Below are 19,924 nucleotides of genomic sequence, written 5' to 3'. Positions count from 1 at the left end.
TGCCGAGAGACACAATTTAGGGGAGAAGGGAGTGACCCTGGGCTTAGTCCAGATAAATCAGGGTTGCATGTGTGCTATAATTTCCCTTGAGCAAAACACTCTCCCTACCTCATCCTGAACCTCACTAACCTAACACTTGAACCTTTCATCCCATAGTTAGAAGTAATAATTCACATGAGCTACCCTTGAGGAGAGTAACACTTTGCTTATTTTTAACACTAAGATCAGTATCAGCTTCTTTTCTGAGAGCAAATTTTGGAAACTAGGTGGAGAAGGAAACTCTAAGGGCGGTGGTGGTAAAGGGATTATATCTCCACTAAAGTCAAGTCTCTGAGGTCAAGGCCACACCTGCCCTTGCTTACCGCGGAACTCTGGTGACCAGCGTGATGCCTGCAGCAGCTGATTTGTTGTTTGAATAAAGGCACGTATGAAGGGTGAAGGCTGAGAAATGTCACTGAGAGTGCAAAGGGAGTTCCAGGTGCCCCCAAAACAAACCTGACATCACAGTGTCTGCAACTGAAGCTGATGTTTCACTTAGTAGCTGCTAGGCAGCTGCTCCCTCTGGGTTTTTAAAAGTAGCTACAAACATTGCTAGAAAGGCCATCCAATGTACTGAAGCAGTATTTCTCAAACTACCTGTGGGGAAGGACCAGTTTTGTTTGGTTTTTTATTCGCATTCACTTGCAGGCCAGTGCTTTAGTAAAATATAGTAAAAATGAATTAATAGAGCAAGGGAAAAGGCAAAAGAGGACACACAAAATACAAGGCCATTTGAAGAATTATTGTTACCAAATCCAAGTTCGTACTTCTCGCTGCACGACAGGCCAATAAATCAAAACATGAGGCTTTGGGGCAAGGAAAAGTGCTCCTTGTTGCAAACTTCTCGTTGCCAGCTAGACCCCGGCAGGCGTGTGATAATCCTCTGTTCTTACAGCTGTCCATGTAGGTCTGGTCACGACGTTCCTGCAAACCTCCAACAAGACAGATGTTATTTTCCGTTCTGCACCTTTATCTCTGTAAGAATGTAAAAGTGTTATACATTTAAAGGTCAAGCCTGAGAGGCAGAGCCTTGAGAATGGGCGATCATGTATATTCCAGGCGATAGGCAACATTCCTTTACAAAGGTGCAGAGCTAGCATGGCTGAGCACAGGCAACAGAGCACAGAGGTTAGAGCTAAAGGAATAGATCCAATATGGAGTCAGGTTTGTTCTCTGTTACATTTTGAGTTTCCACAACCTAAAATTACTCTGTAAGATAACTATAAGAATGGCTCTAAGCATTCCCTCCTTTGTTGCAACCCGGTAACAAGAGCTTCCTGGAGGGCACAGTTGCACAACACACATTGAGTTGTGCTGCCCAAACACTTGGCCCCAGTATCCTTTATTTGAGAGGTGGGAGTGGAATGATTTGGGCACTTTCTAGAGATTAGCTATTCCAGTAAAGAACTGCAGGGTTAGTAGTGATTTAATGTGTCATAGCACTGAGTGCCAACCCTGCCTTCTGAAATATAGATAGAAAGAATTAAAGATGCAATCATCTTTCGACAGAATTACTTGCTGTAAAATAATGTCCAATAAACTTCAGACTAAACTGATAAGAAACAGACAATTGCTTTGCTCTTCTATTCTCCCTGTGCTCCTCCAAGGGCACCGACTACAGTTAGAGTGAGGGGGAGTACAGGTAAACCAAGGACTTGATTACTACATGCATACTTTATTTACTTCCCTTAGAATGTAGGTTCTATAAAGTCAAATGCATTGATTCTTCTTTTTTTTCTTTTCGCGGGCCTCTCACCGTTGTGGCCTCTCCCGTTGTGGAGCACAGGCTCCGGACGCGCAGGCTCAGCGGCCATGGCTCATGGGCCCAGCCGCTCCGTGGCATATGGGATCTTCCCGGATCAGGGCACGAACCCGTGTCCCCTGCATCAGCAGGCGGACTCTCAACCACTGCACCACCAGGGAAGCCCTATTGATTCTTAATCAGACTTGCCAGGAGTTTTATAGTAATAGATTTTTCAACCCACTGAAAAATTGCAGGGGGAGAGTAAACTAACTTGTTTTTATTTATTTATATTTTAATAACTAATTTAAATCATAATTATTTCCTTACTGTGATGATATGGATAAAATTTATTGCTGATTATAGGTCTAATTTCTAGAATTTAAAACTTTGTTCATTGAAAGCATTTAGTATTTAATTTTTTCCATATATAATTTTGTTACACTCAAGAGATTTGATATATTGTACTTTTATTTTATTTCAGGCCTACATATTTTTAAATTTCTTTCTGATATCCACCTTAGGTTATATATTATTTTAAATTGAATTTTTAGCTTCCAAATATTATATTTTAATCAACATTTTGTTTTGAGTTCTAACTTCAATGAATTCTAGTCAGTGAACATGGGACCTATGATATTGATTTTCAAAAAAATGTTGTGAAGATTTCCTTTGTGGTCTAAAAAATATATAGTGCATATTTCATATCACATGAATATATTAATATATGTGAGTTTCTGTAAATAGCTTTTCCTTTGATAATATTTTGCCCAGTGCAACTAACTTTTGGTTAGTACTTGGGCAATATAATTAATTCCACTCTTTTTTCTCATGAGCTCTCTATATTTTAATTTTAGTTGCATTATTTATAATCTAAAAGTTATATTTTATAATATTTTTATATTTAAAAAGTTATATATAATCTGAGAATCTTCTGCTAACAAATATGATATTTTACATAATATATATGCTTTTGGCAAAACTTTAGTTCATTCTATACATTTCACATCCTCCTGAACAAGACAAAAAGGAAATTTGGCTTAATATCAGGAAGGTGACACTTGGGAAACAGGCCAGACATGATCTTGCTTCCTCTGAAACAGGATAATAAAGGGGAAGAGAAAAAAGAATAGGAAAAAGGGAGAAGAAAATTCTAGAGAGTACAGACAACCTGAAATGGCTTTGGGGTTAGAAGGAAAAAAATGGAGGTCTGTGACAGCTGACTAGATCACTATGCATATTATTGGTAGGAAGTAAATACATGTGATATCCACTCAGGGAATTCTGTGTTTAACTTTATTAGTCATTGTTTGTAATCACAGATCTCCACATATCAAAGGTAAACCTTCTTTAATACCATAACCAGAAGACTGCTTTTGCTGTGCTGAAGACACTTCATTAAAGGGGTAGTTGTAAGAAACAAAGGGAAATGTTTGATGTCCCTAAAACATAGTCTTCGGGGACAAGAAATTCCATGTCCCTAAACTGATAGCAGAGGAGAAAAACTACTTGGCAAGGATAATGGGGAAGCTTTTTAATAAGTGTGGCTACAGATCTCCTGAATCAAGAAAAACATGCTCACTGGATCCAGGTGAGTCAGAATTCTTTGGGAACATGAACACATTAAGAGGAGTCTGAAAATACCTCGATTCATATCCTCTCTTTCATTTTCCAAATGTCACTTAGAAAGAAGAAATAACGTCTGAGGGGCTTTCTGTTTCAAAGCAGCAGTCTGGAAGGATTGTCTACTTCTGCTGGAAAATGAGATGTCACTTCCATTTTCCCTTCATTTCTTAGAGACAGGAAGAAGAGAAAGATAGATATCAGGGACAACAGACAGTGGTGGTTTTTGTTGGTTTTTAGGGAGAAGGATGGAAGTATGAAGCAAGATGAAGAACCAAGAAAATACATCTCCATTGGAGGGGAAAAGTTTGGTGTTGGCATTACCGAACCAAACTTGTGTCCAGTCACTTGCATGCAGTGAAGCCAATCTACTGATACGGGGTTGTGGTGAAGGAAAGTGCAGCATTTATAGCAAGTTGCCAAGCAAGGAGAATGGGTAGCTCATGCTCAAAAGACCCAAACACCCAGATGACTTTCAGGGAAGGGGCTTTATAGGCAGTGTGAGGGAGGGGGCTGCAGGGTGCATGATTGGCTCGTGCACAGTTCTTGGATTGGTTGGCATCAACGTGAAATTTCAAGCATCATCAACATTCTGCTTTCAACCAGTCTAGGGTCTGTGCTCTTGCGGTCAGCTGTTTTCATCTGGTGGGGACTGCTTCCTGTAAAAACAACTTAGTAATGTGTGCCAGGCCTTTATCTATCTGTTCATTGAACTGTGAGTTCGGTGATTCTGCTATGTGGTGGATTTATAGTCTAAATTGTTACCAGTTCCCCAGCCCAAGAGCTGTTCTTTGTTTCTACATCTTCAGGTTTCCTAATCATTAACTGTTGAGTCAGCCTTTTGAGACTCAAGGGACACCTGGGAGACTACAGCAAAAGCCTTTTACTTCAAAGGACAGGGACACAGGGGCTGGTATATGGTTTCAATCCCTCCTTTCCTTTGATACCTCTCAATCTTAGTGGGGACAGGTTCAGGAAAAGAAAGGGAATAAAATTTTGGATAGTGAAGTTAATCATAAACTCAGCAGAGGAACTCAGTTTTAGGGGGACTCAGTTTCAGTGGTGTCAGTGTCTGTAATTTACCATGTCCAACTTTTCCTGGCTCTGACTTTGTCACTGATTCTTCTCCATTTGAGGTTTCCCCAAAGACTATGAAATAGGGGCAGACTAAAATTTTTCTTTGTTTTAAAAATCTCCTAGGGTCCTTTTTGTGCTGTCCTTTACACTTCAGGGATGCTGGTAAATTAGGAAACCAAATGCTGAACATCTTCACAGAATGAAGTGTTTCCAAGGATTCATATTCTTCCATACCTTGAGCCTGCTAATGTAGATTAGTATATAGTAATGTACCTATCCAGAGAGGTTAACAGGAAGATGTGCCTTTTTATTTCGGAAATATTATTATTTCTTGTTTGCAAAAACAATAGTAAAATTTGTCCCAGTTCATATTAAGTAGGGAAAAAAAAGAGATTTATTGATATTTATCTACTATGAAACCCGTTTTTAAGAAACTACTTTCCTTCCAAGACAATTGTCTAGAATGTACAGATTGGGGACTTTTCTTCAATCTTCAATCAAGTTGAGTAACAAGACCAGTAGATGACAGAAAAAAAATAAAAATGATATATTTCAAATTTCACAAGAATTCTGGTTTAGTTCCACATAAAAATTAAGGAAATTGTTTAGATCACACTCATATGCAGTACATCTAACCAGTTAAATATGCCGTAATTACAGCTTTAGAGGTTCAGTGGTGTCCCACGAGAAAAGAGATATAAACAAAGTAAAGTTTTAAAAGAGATCTGTTGTGAGTCCATAATAGCTTAAGATATTTTTTTAATCATGTGTGTTATCAAACATTTTATTATCATACCCTTCATCAAATAAAATCTTCTGCAAAGTGTAATTAATGAAAAGTTATAAGTGGATTGGTATTTGTATTCATTTATTTTCTAAATTCAATTTCAGGAGAATTACTTCTTTTAGATAAATTGTGGTATCAGCAAGAATGATTTAATCAGTCCAGCCATTTAAAAATGCATGGTTATGGATGATAATTTCAGAATCTTATTAGTTACATAGTTACATTCTACATTTTGGGGGAAGAGGGGTGAATAAAATTAGGAAAATACTGATTTACCTAGGGGTTTTTTTCACAAGTGGAAAAAAAATTAAAATAGGATACCTTACTATCTCAGGGTATTATTTACACAAAGTGACCTAAGATCAAATTTTTCTTTTAAAATTTAATTGCAGATTGATAAAGGAGCAAAAGCGAAACAATGGGACTGAGACAGTCTTTTCAACAAATGGTGCTGAAGCAACTGGACATCCACATGCCAAAATATGAATCTAGACACAGACCTTACACCCTTCACAAATATTAACTCAAGATGGATCACAGATCTAAATGTAAAACACAAAATTAAAAAAAAAACTTCGAAAAGACAACATAGGAGAAAAATGAGATGACCTTGGATATGCCTTTCTAGATACAACACCAAAAGCAAAATCTATGAAAGAAATAATTGATAAGTTGAACTTTATTAAAATTAAAATTTTCCACTCTGCAAAAGACAATGTCAATAGAATTAGAACACAAGCCACAGACTGGGAGAAAATATTTGCAAAATACACATCTGAAAGAGGACTGTTATCCAAAATATACAAAGAACTCTTAAAACTTAATAATAAGGAAATAAATAACTCAATTAAAAGATGGGCCAGGGCTTCCCTGGTGGCGCAGTGGTTGAGAGTCCGCCTGCAGATGCAGGGCACATGGGTTCGTGCCCCGGTCCGGGAGGATCCCACATGCCGCGGAGCGGCTGGGCCCGTGAGCCATGGCCGCTGAGCCTGCGCGTCCGGAGCCTGTGCTCCGCAACGAGAGAGGCCACAGCAGTGAGAGGCCCGCGTACCGAAAAAAAAAAAAAAAAGATGGGCCAAACCTCTAGAATTTGTTGTTTAATTATATGGTGGGATTACTCAATTAAAAAATAAACATGCCTCTCACCTCTCAAGTAAAACAAAACAAAAGATGGGCCAAAGACTTTGACACCTCACAAAGAAGACATACAAATGACAAATAGCATATAAAAAGATGTTCCACATCATATGTCATCAGAAAAAATGAAAAATTAGACACCAATAGGATATCACCACACACCTATTAGAATGGCCTAAACAGAAGACAGACAGCCCCAAGTGCTGGTGAGGATGTGAGATAACAGGAACTTTCATTCCTCACTGGTGATAACGGGAAATGGTAGAGCCATTTTGGAAGAGTTTGGAGATTTCTTACAGAACTAATCATACTCTTACCATGCAACACAACAGAAATTGTACACCTTGGTATTTACCCAGAGGAATTGAAAACTTATGGCTGCTCTAAACCTGCACTAGGATATTTATAGCAGCTTTATTCATAATTGCCAAAACTTAAAAACACCTGAGATGTCCTCAGTAGGTGAATGGGTAGATAAACTGTGGTACATTAAGACAATGGAATATTATTCTACACTACGAAATGAGCTATCAAGTCAAGAAAACACATAGAAGAATCTTAAATAAATATTACTAAGTGAAAAGAGTCAATCTGAAAAGTCTACATACTGTATGATAACAACTATATGACATTCTGGAGAAAACAAAACTGGAGACAGTAAAAATGTCAGTGGTTGCCAGGGGGTGGGATGTGGGCAGGGATGAGTAGGCAGAGCACAGAGGGTTTTTAGGGCAGGGAAGATACTCTGTGTGATACCATAGCCATGCATACATGTCATTATACATTTTTCTAAACTGATAGAATGTACAACACCAAGAGTGAATCCTAATGTAAACTATGGTTTTTAGGTGATTATCATGTGTCAATATAGGCTGGTCAATTGTAATATACATTCATCAAACGTAATAGCACTTTGGTGAGGGGTGTTGATCATGGGTAAGGTTGTGCATGTGTAGGGGTGAGGGCTATATGGGAACTCTCTGTACTTTTAATTTTGCTGTGAATCTTAAACTGCTCTAAAAAAATCTTAATAAAAAATTGAATCATGCCTATAGATTTCCTTAGTCTGTCAACTCAGACTAAGAAACAATGACACCCCAAAAGCAATGAACACACCTAAGTTCTAAGGGACAGATCCTGGTTTCTAGCATTATTCTGCCAAAAAAAAAAAAAATCAGAAAATTGGCTTAGAAAAGTGGATGATTCTGGGACTGGAGCCAGAAAATATAAGATGGGCCTGGAGCATCTTGTACTGCCAGAAAGTACAGAATGCTAAAAAATAGAAACCCACAATAATGGGTATGTCAGAGGTACATAGGAGCCAACTGAAATAGCTCTCAATGGTGGAACAATTTGAGCAAAAGATAATTGAACAAAAGAATAACCCAAGGTATAAAATAAATATCCGTAATCCCATACTTATATGTATAAATTATTGAGTAAATAAATAACTGGGAGGGAATAGACATGTCTTGTGTGCAGAAGAATTCTAAATAATCTATGTTGACACTCTATGCTCAAGGAGGGGGAGTGTAAATCCCTGCTTCTTAAATAATTGTCTTTCAAAGAGTATGCTATGGGAAGAGGGAAAAAATTCTATAGAAAGGGGGCAAAAGAGTAACTGACAGTGGAAAAATCTGACCTGTAGTACCTCAGCCTGGAGATCATGAATTACAATGGTAACTCATGTTGATACGATATGGTGTGCAGAGATTAAAAAGATACTTGATCTCTCAATCTTCCTCCCTAAAACCAACAATCTGAGTCTAAATATGAGAAAAACATTAAACCCGTTCTAATAGAGGCACAACCTAAAAACATCCAACCAATACTCCTCAAAGTCATCAAAAGCAAATAAAATCTGAGAATATATAATAAAAGGGAAAGCCTCTTTTATGATAATAAAAATACGATAAAATACTTAGAAATACATTTAACATAAAACACCTGAACAGGGCTTCCCTGGTGGCGCAGTGGTTAAGAATTCGCCTGCTAATGCAGGGGACATGGGTTCGAGCCCTGGTCCTGGAGAATCGCACATGCTACGGAGCAACTAAACCCATGCACCACAATTACTGAGCCTGTGCTCTAGAGCCCACAAGCCACAACTACTGAGCCCGTGTGCTGCAACCACTGAAGCCCCTGCGCCTACAGCTCGTCCTCCGCAACAAGAGAAGCCACTGCAATGAGAAACCAGCGCACCGCAACGAAGAGTAGCCCCCACTTGCTGCAACTAAAGAAAGCCCATGTGCAGCAACAAAGACCCAACGCAGCCCAAAATAAAATCAATAAATTTATTTAAAAAATACCCTGAACATATGTGAAAGATATAAAATGCCCTGAAATTTCATAAAAGTAGAATTGAACAAAAGTAGCTCTTTAGAACATTTCAACAGTGTCAAAATATAAATTCTCCCTAAGTTAATTTATAAACAATGTAATACAAATAAAAGAATCATAGAGTTTTCTCTGGAGCTAGTTGAGTTAATGGGAAAAATAAACATGTAAAGATGTCTAGGACACCACTGAAAAGGAATAGTGATGAGGAGGAAGTCGTTTTTTACACTATGTGAAACATACAACAAAGCCTCTGTGACCAGAGTTTGTGTCACTGGCCCATGAATAAACAGATAGATGTATGGAATAGAATAGAAAGTTCAGACATAAACCCAAGTACATATAATAAAGGAATATCTCAAATCACCTCAGCAAAGATGGGCTTTTAAGTAAATGGTGTTGGAATAGTTTAATAGATATTTTGAAAAATAAAACAGACTATTTTCTCAAAACATACACAGAGGAAACTCCAAATGAATCAGAGTTCTAATTGTGAAATATAAAACTGTCCAAGTATTAAAAAAAAACCTTCATGAATTCCTTTATGAATGCAGGGAAACTTTCTAAATATATGTAAAAATTAATATTCAATAAAATAAGATTATTTTAGACTTTCTAGAGATTTATGTTCATATGATATATATATAAATATATAAATTCATATAAATATTCATAATAAATAGATTTATTAAAATTTGCATAGGAAAAATGCACATCAGAAAAAAAACCAAAAGGCAAATGACAAACGGGAAGAACATTTGCAGCATACATCACTGATACAAAGTAATATACGCAGTATATGAAGAAATTTTAATAAACGTGAGAAAAAAGCCTAAAGAAAATGGGAAATCATATATAGACATACACACACAAACAGTATACACACACACACATACATATGGATTCTTTAAATATTTAAATACATGAAGAGATGTTCATCTTTACTTATAAGTGAAATAATTGAACAGAATTTGAAAGCTTGACAATATATCCTGTTGGCAATGCTGGTGAAGCTGTGGTCACTCTATGAAATAGTCACTCATATATTGCTCAAAGAATGTACAACCACTATGAAAGGGAATGTCTAAAAGTCAATGTATGCCTTTGCCTTTTGACTCAGCAATCTCTTTTCTAGAAATTAACTCTAAAGATACACCTCCAACAAAAATGGCTTTGCTCAAGGTTATTCATTAAAGCATTATTTGTAACTGCAAAATATTATAAACCACTTAAATGTCCAAATATAGTGGAATTGTTGAATGAACAAAAGGTTCTGTTCAGCTGTGAAAAAAAATGAGTAAAAACTGATTTACAAAATACATTGTAATAACCATAATATATAGGGAAATTTTTATTCTTTATGTTCTTTATATATTTTGTAATATGTAATATATTAAAACAGTAAAGTGCACATTTATATATAGCATTTTCCCATTTGTGTACAAAAAAAGGAGAAATATAACATACATGAATCTACATTTTTTGTTTTTTAACATTTTTATTGGAGTATAATTGCTTTACAGTGTTGTGTTAGTTTCTGCTGTATAACAAAGTGAATCACTATATGCATACATATATCCCCATATCCCTTCCCTCTTGTGTCTCCCTCTTACCCTTTTTATCACACCCCTCTAGGTGGTTGCTAAGCACTGAGCTGATCTCCCTGTGCTATGCAGCTGCTTCCCACTGACTATCTGTTTTACATTTGGTAGTGTATATATGTCAATGCTAGTCTCTCACTTCATCCCAGCTTACCCTTCCCCCTCCCCGTGTCCTCAAGTCCATTCTCCATGTGTCTTTATTCCTGCCCTGCCCCTATGTTCATCAAAACCATTTTTATTTTAGATTCCGTATATACTGTATTTGTTAACATATGGTATTTGTTTTTCTCTTTACTTGTGGATGGACCTAGAGTCTGTCATACAGAGTGAATCTACCTATTTTTGTAAAAAATAGCACAAAATGGATAACTAGAACCGTGCAAGATTTGTTACCTATGTTATTAGGTTAAGGAGAAAAGAAAGAGAAAACAGAGGGAGTAACACTTTTCTGAGTATAATTTTTGATTAATTTGGGAATCATGTTCATATTCTAAACATTCAAAATTAAATTTAAAAAGACAGAAGGAATTCTAAGATGGAATGCAAGTAAATCCAACTATATTATAAATGAGTAACATAGCCACATTGAATGGGTAGAGGGGGGAACTAATTCAAGTAACTATTGAACACAATGCTTCGGCTAAATAAACTCAGGTTAGAGAAACAAAGCAAAACAAAATCCCTGTAAATATATCTTACCTCTGTCCACTGAAATGACCTAGAAATAATGATGCCCTAATAGCAAAGAGTGTATCTAGCACCTGAATGTTGTTTTATAAGTACCATATCCCATCCTCAGGAACCAGATATTCCTGAAGAAATGGCTAATTCCAGGCCTGGGGTGGGGAAGGTCCAAGATGACCCTAGAATTTTTTGTTATGCCAGAAAATAAGCAGAGTTTTTAAAAAGTAAAATAGAAATCTATGAGTCTGCAGTAGAAACTAGTTAGCTGGTTAGTTTAGATAAATGTTTCTTTTTACAATAGAACGCTAATTGGTAAATATAGAGGAAGTGGCAGAGTTGGAAAATTATTATTTTGAAATTATAATTCCAAAGGTTTCAAGAATCATGCATGAGTATTAAGTCTAGGGGGCCAGCCAGTATGGTGGAGTGCTAGGGTAATCCTGTTTACAATAAATCACTTGAACATTAAAAAAACAGGGACAAAGTTTGATGAAGATCAGAACAGCTGCATAATCTCAAAGGGTCTTCCTATACATTGCTTATTAGAAAACAGAAATAATAACTATTCAGTGGAAAAATTAGAGGACACTCTGATTAGATGATCAAATTTAACATACCCAATAAAGAGCAGACAAGAGGTGCCTTCAAATGGGGTATCCTCTAAAGGTCACAGTATAATTTATGTAGTATTCCAGCAGCTGGGAATGTGTACTTTAAATCTCAATCATGAAGCTATAGAGCGAAATTAAAGCACATTCTATAAAATAATTGTACTGTATACTTTAAACCTTCAATGTTATGAAATACAAAGAAAAGGTAAGAAATTCTTCCAGATTACAGGAGATTAAAGAGATGTGACTAAATGCAACATGTGATCTTAAACTGATCTTGTACTCTAGGGAAAAGTGATATAAAATATATCATTATGAAAATTAGAACATGGACTGTAAGTTAGATAAAAGGATTTTATCGAAGTTAATTTTTCTGAATTGGTATAAAAAGTACGCTCTTGTTTTCAGCTTCCTTTACTCTCATGTTATAGTTTTTATATGTATTCATCTATACACATAGAAAATTACATCAAAGTGGTATAATTTTCCTTTCATCCACAATACATATTTTAAATAAAATGAAAGAAAGTATTTTCTTTATATTTTAAATATATTTCTTTAAATATATTTCTTTATATTTTCCTTTGTGTTTACTATATTACTTGCCCTTTTTTCAGTCCTAAAGCTCAAAGTTTACCTTTGGCATAATTTCCCTTCATCTTGAAGAACTTCCTTTAACGTGTTTTTTAGAGCAGTTCTGCTGACAACAAATTCTTAGTTTTGCTTCATATATAATGTATTTATTTCACCTTCATTGCTGGAAAACATTTTGATGGATAAAGAATTCTGGGTTACCTGTTTCTATTCCTTCTGTGTTTAAAGATGCTGTTCCAAGGTCTTCTAGCCTCCACTGTCTGTGGCAAGAAAGTCACAATTATCTCAGTCACATCCTGTTTTCCTTTACATGTAATAAATTAAAATTTTTTCATTGCCTATGACTTCCATGGTTTAATTGTGATGTGTCTGGGCATGGCATTCTTTGAGTTTATCCTATTTAGGTTTAATGAACTTCTGAAATCTCTAAATTAGTACCTTTTAACAAATGTGGGAAGTTTTCAGATATTACTTAAATATTTCTTTCCCACACCAATCTTTTCTCCTCTCCTTCTAGGATCCCAATAATATGAATGATAAGACTTTTGTTACTGAACTTGTCTCAAGACTTTGATATGTTTTAAAGCATTTTAACTATTATTCCTCAAATTAGATAATTTCTATTGCTCTATCTTCAAAATCAATGATTTTTTCCCTGTCACCACCATTCTATTATTAAGCCTGTTTATTGAATTTCCCATTTCAGCTAATATATTTTCTTTTTAAAACTTCCAGTTAGTTCTTTTTAGAGTTTTATTTGTCTGCTAAGAACTTATTGAGAACCGACAGTTCTCAATAAGTAAAAGAGAAAAAAAAGTGTGAACACCAATAAGTACATATGGTGTTTACACTTTGCTTCATGGAGCTTGGTTGTAAGAGATGCTTATAGTCTTTGAATAGTTTAAATATTTTATTCCACTCTCTTCTTGATTGAATAATTTCTGAGGAGAAGCTGAATGTAATCTTATGTTTATTCCTACACACACAAGTGTTTTTTCCCGGCTTCTTTCAGGATTTTATCTTTGAATTTCTGTACTTTGAAGACCATACTCCTAGGTGTAGTTTTCGGGCATTCGTCTTGGTGTTCTCTCAGCTCTCTGGAACTGTGGTCCAGTGACTGACTTTAGTGTGAGAAAATTCTCAAGTCATTATTGTTTCAAATATTTCTTCTGTCCATTTCTCATTGGAAGCTATGTTGGCCTTGTCAGAGCTGTCAACAGGTTGTTGGTTCAATGAACTGGTACTGAAAGAGGACTTTTGGCTCCAGTATCGTATATGCTCTGTTAGTGGGGATCTGGCCACTCACTGGATTAATTAAACAGGTGAAGTCCTGATGTGCAGGTAACACCATGTGCAGGTAAAGCAGGCAGGCTCCATATCTAGACTGCCTGGATTCCCATATTGGCTCTCTCACAGCCCTGCTGAGTGATCTGGGGCAGCTTCTCCTAGAAATCTCAACTATTCTTAAACCTTAAGTTCCCTTCTCTATAAAATGGGAAACAATCACATTTCCCTCCTAAAGTTAGTCCAAGGTTGAAATGAATTAGTGCATGCAAGATAGAACAGGGCCTGCCATATGTGTTACTATTACAATTAAAGAGATAATTGATATGGTTAATAGTATTAACTTGTTAACTACTCCCTCCTTTTTAGGATTAGTGTGGAAAGGATTATGGCAACCCATAGGGTTTATAGACAGTGAAGACACTGCCCCTCCAGGTCTGAAGGATATGGTGGGATGATGCCACTAGTGCCAGCGAAGTGTGGATGGCACCCACTTGCCATGCCCATTCCTCTTCTCTGAGTACGTGCTTCAGCTTTAGAACAGATGAGTCACTGTCCCAAAGCCAGGCTACAGAGGCTACCAGGTACCCCTAGTGCATGACATAGAGACAAGTCTTGAATTTCTTCCAATGGAAGTCAAAGCATGGATTTGGTGAGCAGAGTTCAAATCTGGGCTATGGGAAGTGTGACTTTGCTCACTGGTGGGGTTGACATTCTGGAGGCACCCACACATAAAGTGGCCTGGCTTACTGTCAGCACCAGCCTGGCACGATGCCTATTCCATACCCTTTCTGCCGGCAGAATGTAATCACTTGCACTCCAGGACGTGATTTGCAGCCATTAAAATGTTCGTGAAAAGTGTATAATAACATGGGAACTTTATGTTATAAAGCCAAATGAAAGAAAACATGAAATTCGTTTTACAGTGTTATTTCTTTTTTTCCCACCCCATTAGAAATCTGCCCTTCCTCTAAGCGCCTATTTTCATCACAATACAGATAAGTGCATTTTAAGACACATAACACCTTTTAATAAAGCATTTGTTTGCAATTGCATTTTTTTTTTCCTTTGATGTGGTCATCTCACAGTAATCAAAGTTGAAAAAGTCACTTTGGTTTCTCAGAAATGGATATGCCAGGGCTGAGCTTATCAGAAAGAACTACATCTTATCATTAACGAACATGTTGTCTCAAGTTCTCTAGATATGTTTTATAAAAAGAAACTAGTAGGTAAAAGAATGAAACAGAATCCTATGGGGAAAATTCTTGACTTCATATTTTTGACAGATTTGGACTTTAGCTGTGACTTTGCCGACGGGAGATAGGTGCCATGACAGCGCCAACACTGAGCATAACCTCATTTCTTACCCTGTGCCTCCCTGAATTTCTAGATTTCTGCCCTTGTCTACAACCAACAATTTTTTTACCCTCTAATGCAATTGCATTTTGAATTAAAAATGAGCTCTTTAGGGTAAAGTTTCCTCATTTTTCTACCTCAGCCCCTAACACATTGCCTAGCACATAGCAATTATCCAATAAGAATTCAATGAAAGAATGAATCAACAAAAATCTTTGCCACTGGGCCAATTTAAAAATTAAGATACACTTTCATTTTTTGAATATTTGAACACTCTTTTTAGAGGCACGGATCTGGCTTTAGTTTCTTTAAGTCCTCAGTGGTCCGCTGGTTTGTTTTTATGAGCCCACATAAATTAGACTAAATAACATTTATTTTTCTTTGGAGAAGTGGTATTATTGCTCAGAATCATGGGTCTCTTTGACATTACATCACCAACCTACACACATTAAGCTCCTTAGCCTAACTTGGAAATTAATATTTCTTCTCCCCAATCATTTCTTTTGCCTGTCTATTGCACTCTTGGTAGGGTTATATTACCTCAGACACTACTATCAGATGCGGTGTCCCCAGAGCTTTGCAGAAAAAGGCTATTACTTTCCTAACGTATGATCAAATGTCTCTTTATACACAGCTTTGAGAATCACTGCCTGTTTGGGTACTGTGTTACACTGTGTGTACAATTCTAATTTGTCCTCAGTTTTCAGCCATTTGTCTCCTTTGGTGATATTGATTTCTAGAGCGATTCTGCTCATTGATTTCAGACTATTTTCCTGAGGTCTATTCTTGTTTGTTCTTTTCAGCATTTATGGAGTACTTCAGAACTTAGCCTCAAATTCTTACATACACCCTTTAGGAAAGTCTTACAGTGTCTTTGACGTAGTTCTTTGTCTTTTACAAGTAGATACGAACAAGTTACGGGAAGGTAAAACAAACCTCTCTGGAAGGAGTGATTTTGGGCTCAAACAAGATTAGGAAAATGTATCAGGTAAGCTGGGGTGGGGATGGTGATTCAAAAAAAAAAAAGTTTCCTCATATGCCCTTGGATAAATCTTAAATCTCAGTTTACAAACAGTAAAAAAGAAGGATAAGGAAATGCTTGTCCCTCCCTATCCACTACCTACCTTACAAAGTTGTTGTAAGCATCAACTGAGATAATGGATATAAATATTTCACAAAGGAGAGTTTAGCTCAGAATAAAGAAGCAGTGAGCATGTTTGATATATTCTAACTCAAGTCTTAATAAGAAGTGTTAACAATGAAATAATCACTAATGCTGATGAAAACTTTTTTACAGTTTTTTCAACTAAAAGAATCAGGAATTCTAGCATGAAAATTCTCTGTGTGCTCAGTAAAAATGCATGAGATTCACAGATTTAAATAAAGCTCCTCTTAGATGTGTCCTACCTCCTAGAAATTAAAATGATCTATGAGGATTTAAAAGTACCAAATCAGACAGACCTGGTTTGAATCTCAGCACCACTGCTAACTATAGCAATCTAGGTACTCTTGGAAGAGTTACTTACCTTTAGCTTCCTTAACTATAGTGCAAGGCAAGGTGCCAGCATCTGTTTGAGGATGAAATGAGAATGCAACCCAAGGACTGAAAGCAGGGTCTGGTTGGAATGAATACATGTTATTATTAGTTTTCCTTTCAGATACGTTTGACTTTGCGTATTCCGTTTTTAGTTAGGTATCACTTGAAAAATGGCCTCTGGTTCCTTTATTCTCCTATTCTCCAGGTTTGTGTGTTAGGGGGTACAAAGATGGGTGAAATAGAATCTGAGCAATCACTAGCTAGGATGTGGACCTGTTCACTGGTGCATCTCCCTGAATAACACTGTATCTGGTACATAGTCCATACTCAATAATTTTTTAATTAAATGAGTTAATGTCTCTTAGTGCTTTTGGCTGAGCAGTAGAGATGACGATGTAAAAAATTTTGCAAAGTGCACTGTAATAAGTGTTATAATTTAGGAGTCTACTGTCTCAATTTCATTTCATTTCATCATAATATTCCACTGTTGTTTAGTTGAATTTCATTTGTTTTATTTTCCTTTTTATGGCTACATTGCTATTGGTTCTTAGGCTTTTCCAACATTTGCAGTGCCTCCCAATTTTGTGTCATGTAAATATTTCATTAACTTTGTATTTATTCCCTCTGCCTGATGTTGAATAAAAATAATTTTACACAACCATTACTAACACCCACCTTCACTCTCTGGCCACCTCCTCATAGCCTATTAAATACTGCATTTATCATATGCTTTGGTCTCTGGCCTTTGAGTGAGTTTGAATATTCACAACTATAATTTCATGAAGAGCAATTTCATAAGCATATTTTCCAATAATATATTTAGGAAGAAACTTAGGAGACGTACATCAGAGCATGTGCACGTGCACACACGTGTGTGTGTGTGTGTGTTTGTGAGACAGAGAGAGAGAAAGAGACAGAAATTCAGTCAATTTAAATCCAAATCAAATTGAATGATTTATGTTTAATAATAATCATGATTTAGAAATTACTTTCTAAAGCAGAATATACAGTAGATCATGAATAAGGACATTAAGTCTCAGATAAGATAATATTAGCTAATGTTTTTTGAGTACTTACAGACTGTCAGGCACTGCTCTAAGTTTTTTATGAATTAAATCAACATTTTAATGAGATAATTCTAGAATTTTCTTTCATCTACAGATGAGGAATATGAGGCACAGATCAGTTAAGTAACTTGACAAAAGTCACAGAGCCAGTGAACACGGCAGAGTTTGAACTCCAATCCCCACACACTGGCTCCAGGGCTCATTTTCTTCTGGAACAGGATTTTTAGCTGTCGCAACTTTGTCTGCCAAGAGTCCATTCCTCCTGTTTCTTTTTTTTTTTTTTTTTTTTTTTTTTTGCGGTACGCGGGCCTCTCACTGTGTGGCCTCTCCCGTTACGGAGCACAGGCTCCGGACGCACAGGCTCAGCGTCCATGGCTCATGGGCCCAGCCGCTCCGCGGCATGTGGGATCCTCCCGGACCGGGGCACGAACCCGTGTCCCCTGCATCAGCAGGTGGACTCTCAACCACTGCGCCACCAGGGAAGCCCCCTCCTGTTTCTTGTAACAGCACTTTGATTTATCTTTGGGCACCATCCCAGACCCAATGAAGAAAGACTCACTACAACTGTTTATCAAGTTTTTTGACCTCTCTTTACAAAGAGAGATGTGCATGACTTGAGAGCCTCCAAACTTTTATCTTGATGGGAGGTCTAAAAAGACTGAAATGACTGGAGTCATTCAAGATGGCACACTGAAGAGACTCTATTAGTTCCAGCTTTTGAAGTCTCTGGAAATTCTCTGATTTTTGGCCTTCCAAAGTCTGGTTTTTCATTTCCTTCAATTCTCCAAGATTCTTGAATAAGGCCATGAATTATGATCGTACAGGTTATATTCACTGCCCAACTATAGTTGGGTACCAGCGGTACCAGGCTGAAGTAAAGGCAGCTTTGTCCCTAACATCCACTCAGCACACTCCATTTTGTCTAAATTAATCATGGTCACTACCTATTGCTTGTGATTAAGGAAGCCTAATGAAACTCCCTGGATACAATGGCTATTATGAACTGAATTGTAGTCCCCCAATGTCAATATATTGAAGCCCTAACCCCCAATGAGACTGTATTTGGAGATAGGTTTTTTAGGGAGGGAAAACCTCATTTGAGGTTGAATGAGGTCATAAGAATAGGGTCCTAATCTGATAGAAGCAATGTCTTTATAAGAAGGAGAAGAGACACCAGAGACCTCTCTCTGCATACACATAGAGGGAAGGCCATGTGAGGGCACAGTGAGAAGGTGGCTGTCTACGTGCCAGAAAGAGAGATCTCACTAGAAACCAACCCTGACAGCACATTGATCTTGGACTTTTAGATTCCAGAACTGTAAGAAAACAAATTTCTGTTGTTTAGGCCACCCAGGTATTTGGCTATGGCCACCTAACAGACTAATATGATGACCTTGAACTCTTCCAGGTTTGGGGGAATGTGCTGTATCTCCTGCTATGGCTGTCCAGAGACTAATATCTACTGCGTAAGGCTGTTTTGGCTATTCCTCCCAGAGTAATCATTGTGTGCTGAGTGATGAGAAGTCAGAGGTGAACAAAGTAGATGCAATGTCTGCCCTCATGGAGGTGGCTTAAAGTATGTAGTGTTAACTTCATGGGCAACTCCTTTACATCCTTAAGATTTCTGCTAAAATGGGGCCTTCCTTGTCCACCTACCCAAAGAGGCAATCTCTTATCTATGAGTTCTCCCTGTCCTTCCCTGGTATTTTCCTTCTATAACATTTCCTACCAGTTGACAGATTAGATATTAATTTCTTGATCTCATTTCTGTTTCCCCATGAAAATGTAAAAACTCCATGAACTCGTGGGCCTGCTTTTCTTCATTGCTGCATCTGTTTCAGCTACACCGTGTTTGGCATCCAAAGAGAGTCAATATATTTTTATTAACTTGAATTAATTGGGGAGTGAATAAATGAGGTACATAGCAAAGTGAAATTCTCAATTGCTATCAATTCAGAATTTCTCTAACTACTCTCTATATGCTCTCCCAGTGTGTGAATGGCTTCTCTCTTCCAGGATGTGTTTCTTTCCAGCACCATTTGTCCGCTCTGCCTTTTCACTCTCTCCTTGCTTCTCTCTTTCTTCTTTTTTCATTTATCTTCAAACCTGCTTCCTCTGCTCACTCTCCCATTCAAACTTCTCCCTCTTTCTAGTTATAACTTTAATAACAGATCATAATATAGGGTACAAAGCATATTTCAAATTACTTGATTAAGTGGTATATCCATTCTTGTTAATTAAAAAGCTAATGAAGGGCTTCCCTGGTGGCGCAGTGGTTGAGAGTCCGCCTGCCAGTGCAGGGGACATGGGTCCGTGCCCCGGTCTGGGAAGATCCCACATGCCGCAGAGCGGCTGGGCCCGTGAGCCATGGCCTCTGAGCCTGCACGTCCAGAGCCTGTGCTCCACAACGGGAGAGGCCACAACAGTGAGAGGCCCGCGTAACGCATAA

The sequence above is a fragment of the Lipotes vexillifer genome, unplaced genomic scaffold (genome assembly GCF_000442215.2).
Source record: "Lipotes vexillifer unplaced genomic scaffold, Lipotes_vexillifer_v1.1 scaffold1226, whole genome shotgun sequence".
NCBI classification, from domain to species: Eukaryota; Metazoa; Chordata; class Mammalia; order Artiodactyla; family Lipotidae; genus Lipotes; species Lipotes vexillifer.
The sequence above is the reverse complement of the archived record's forward strand: the minus strand, read 5'-3'. Positions refer to the sequence as shown.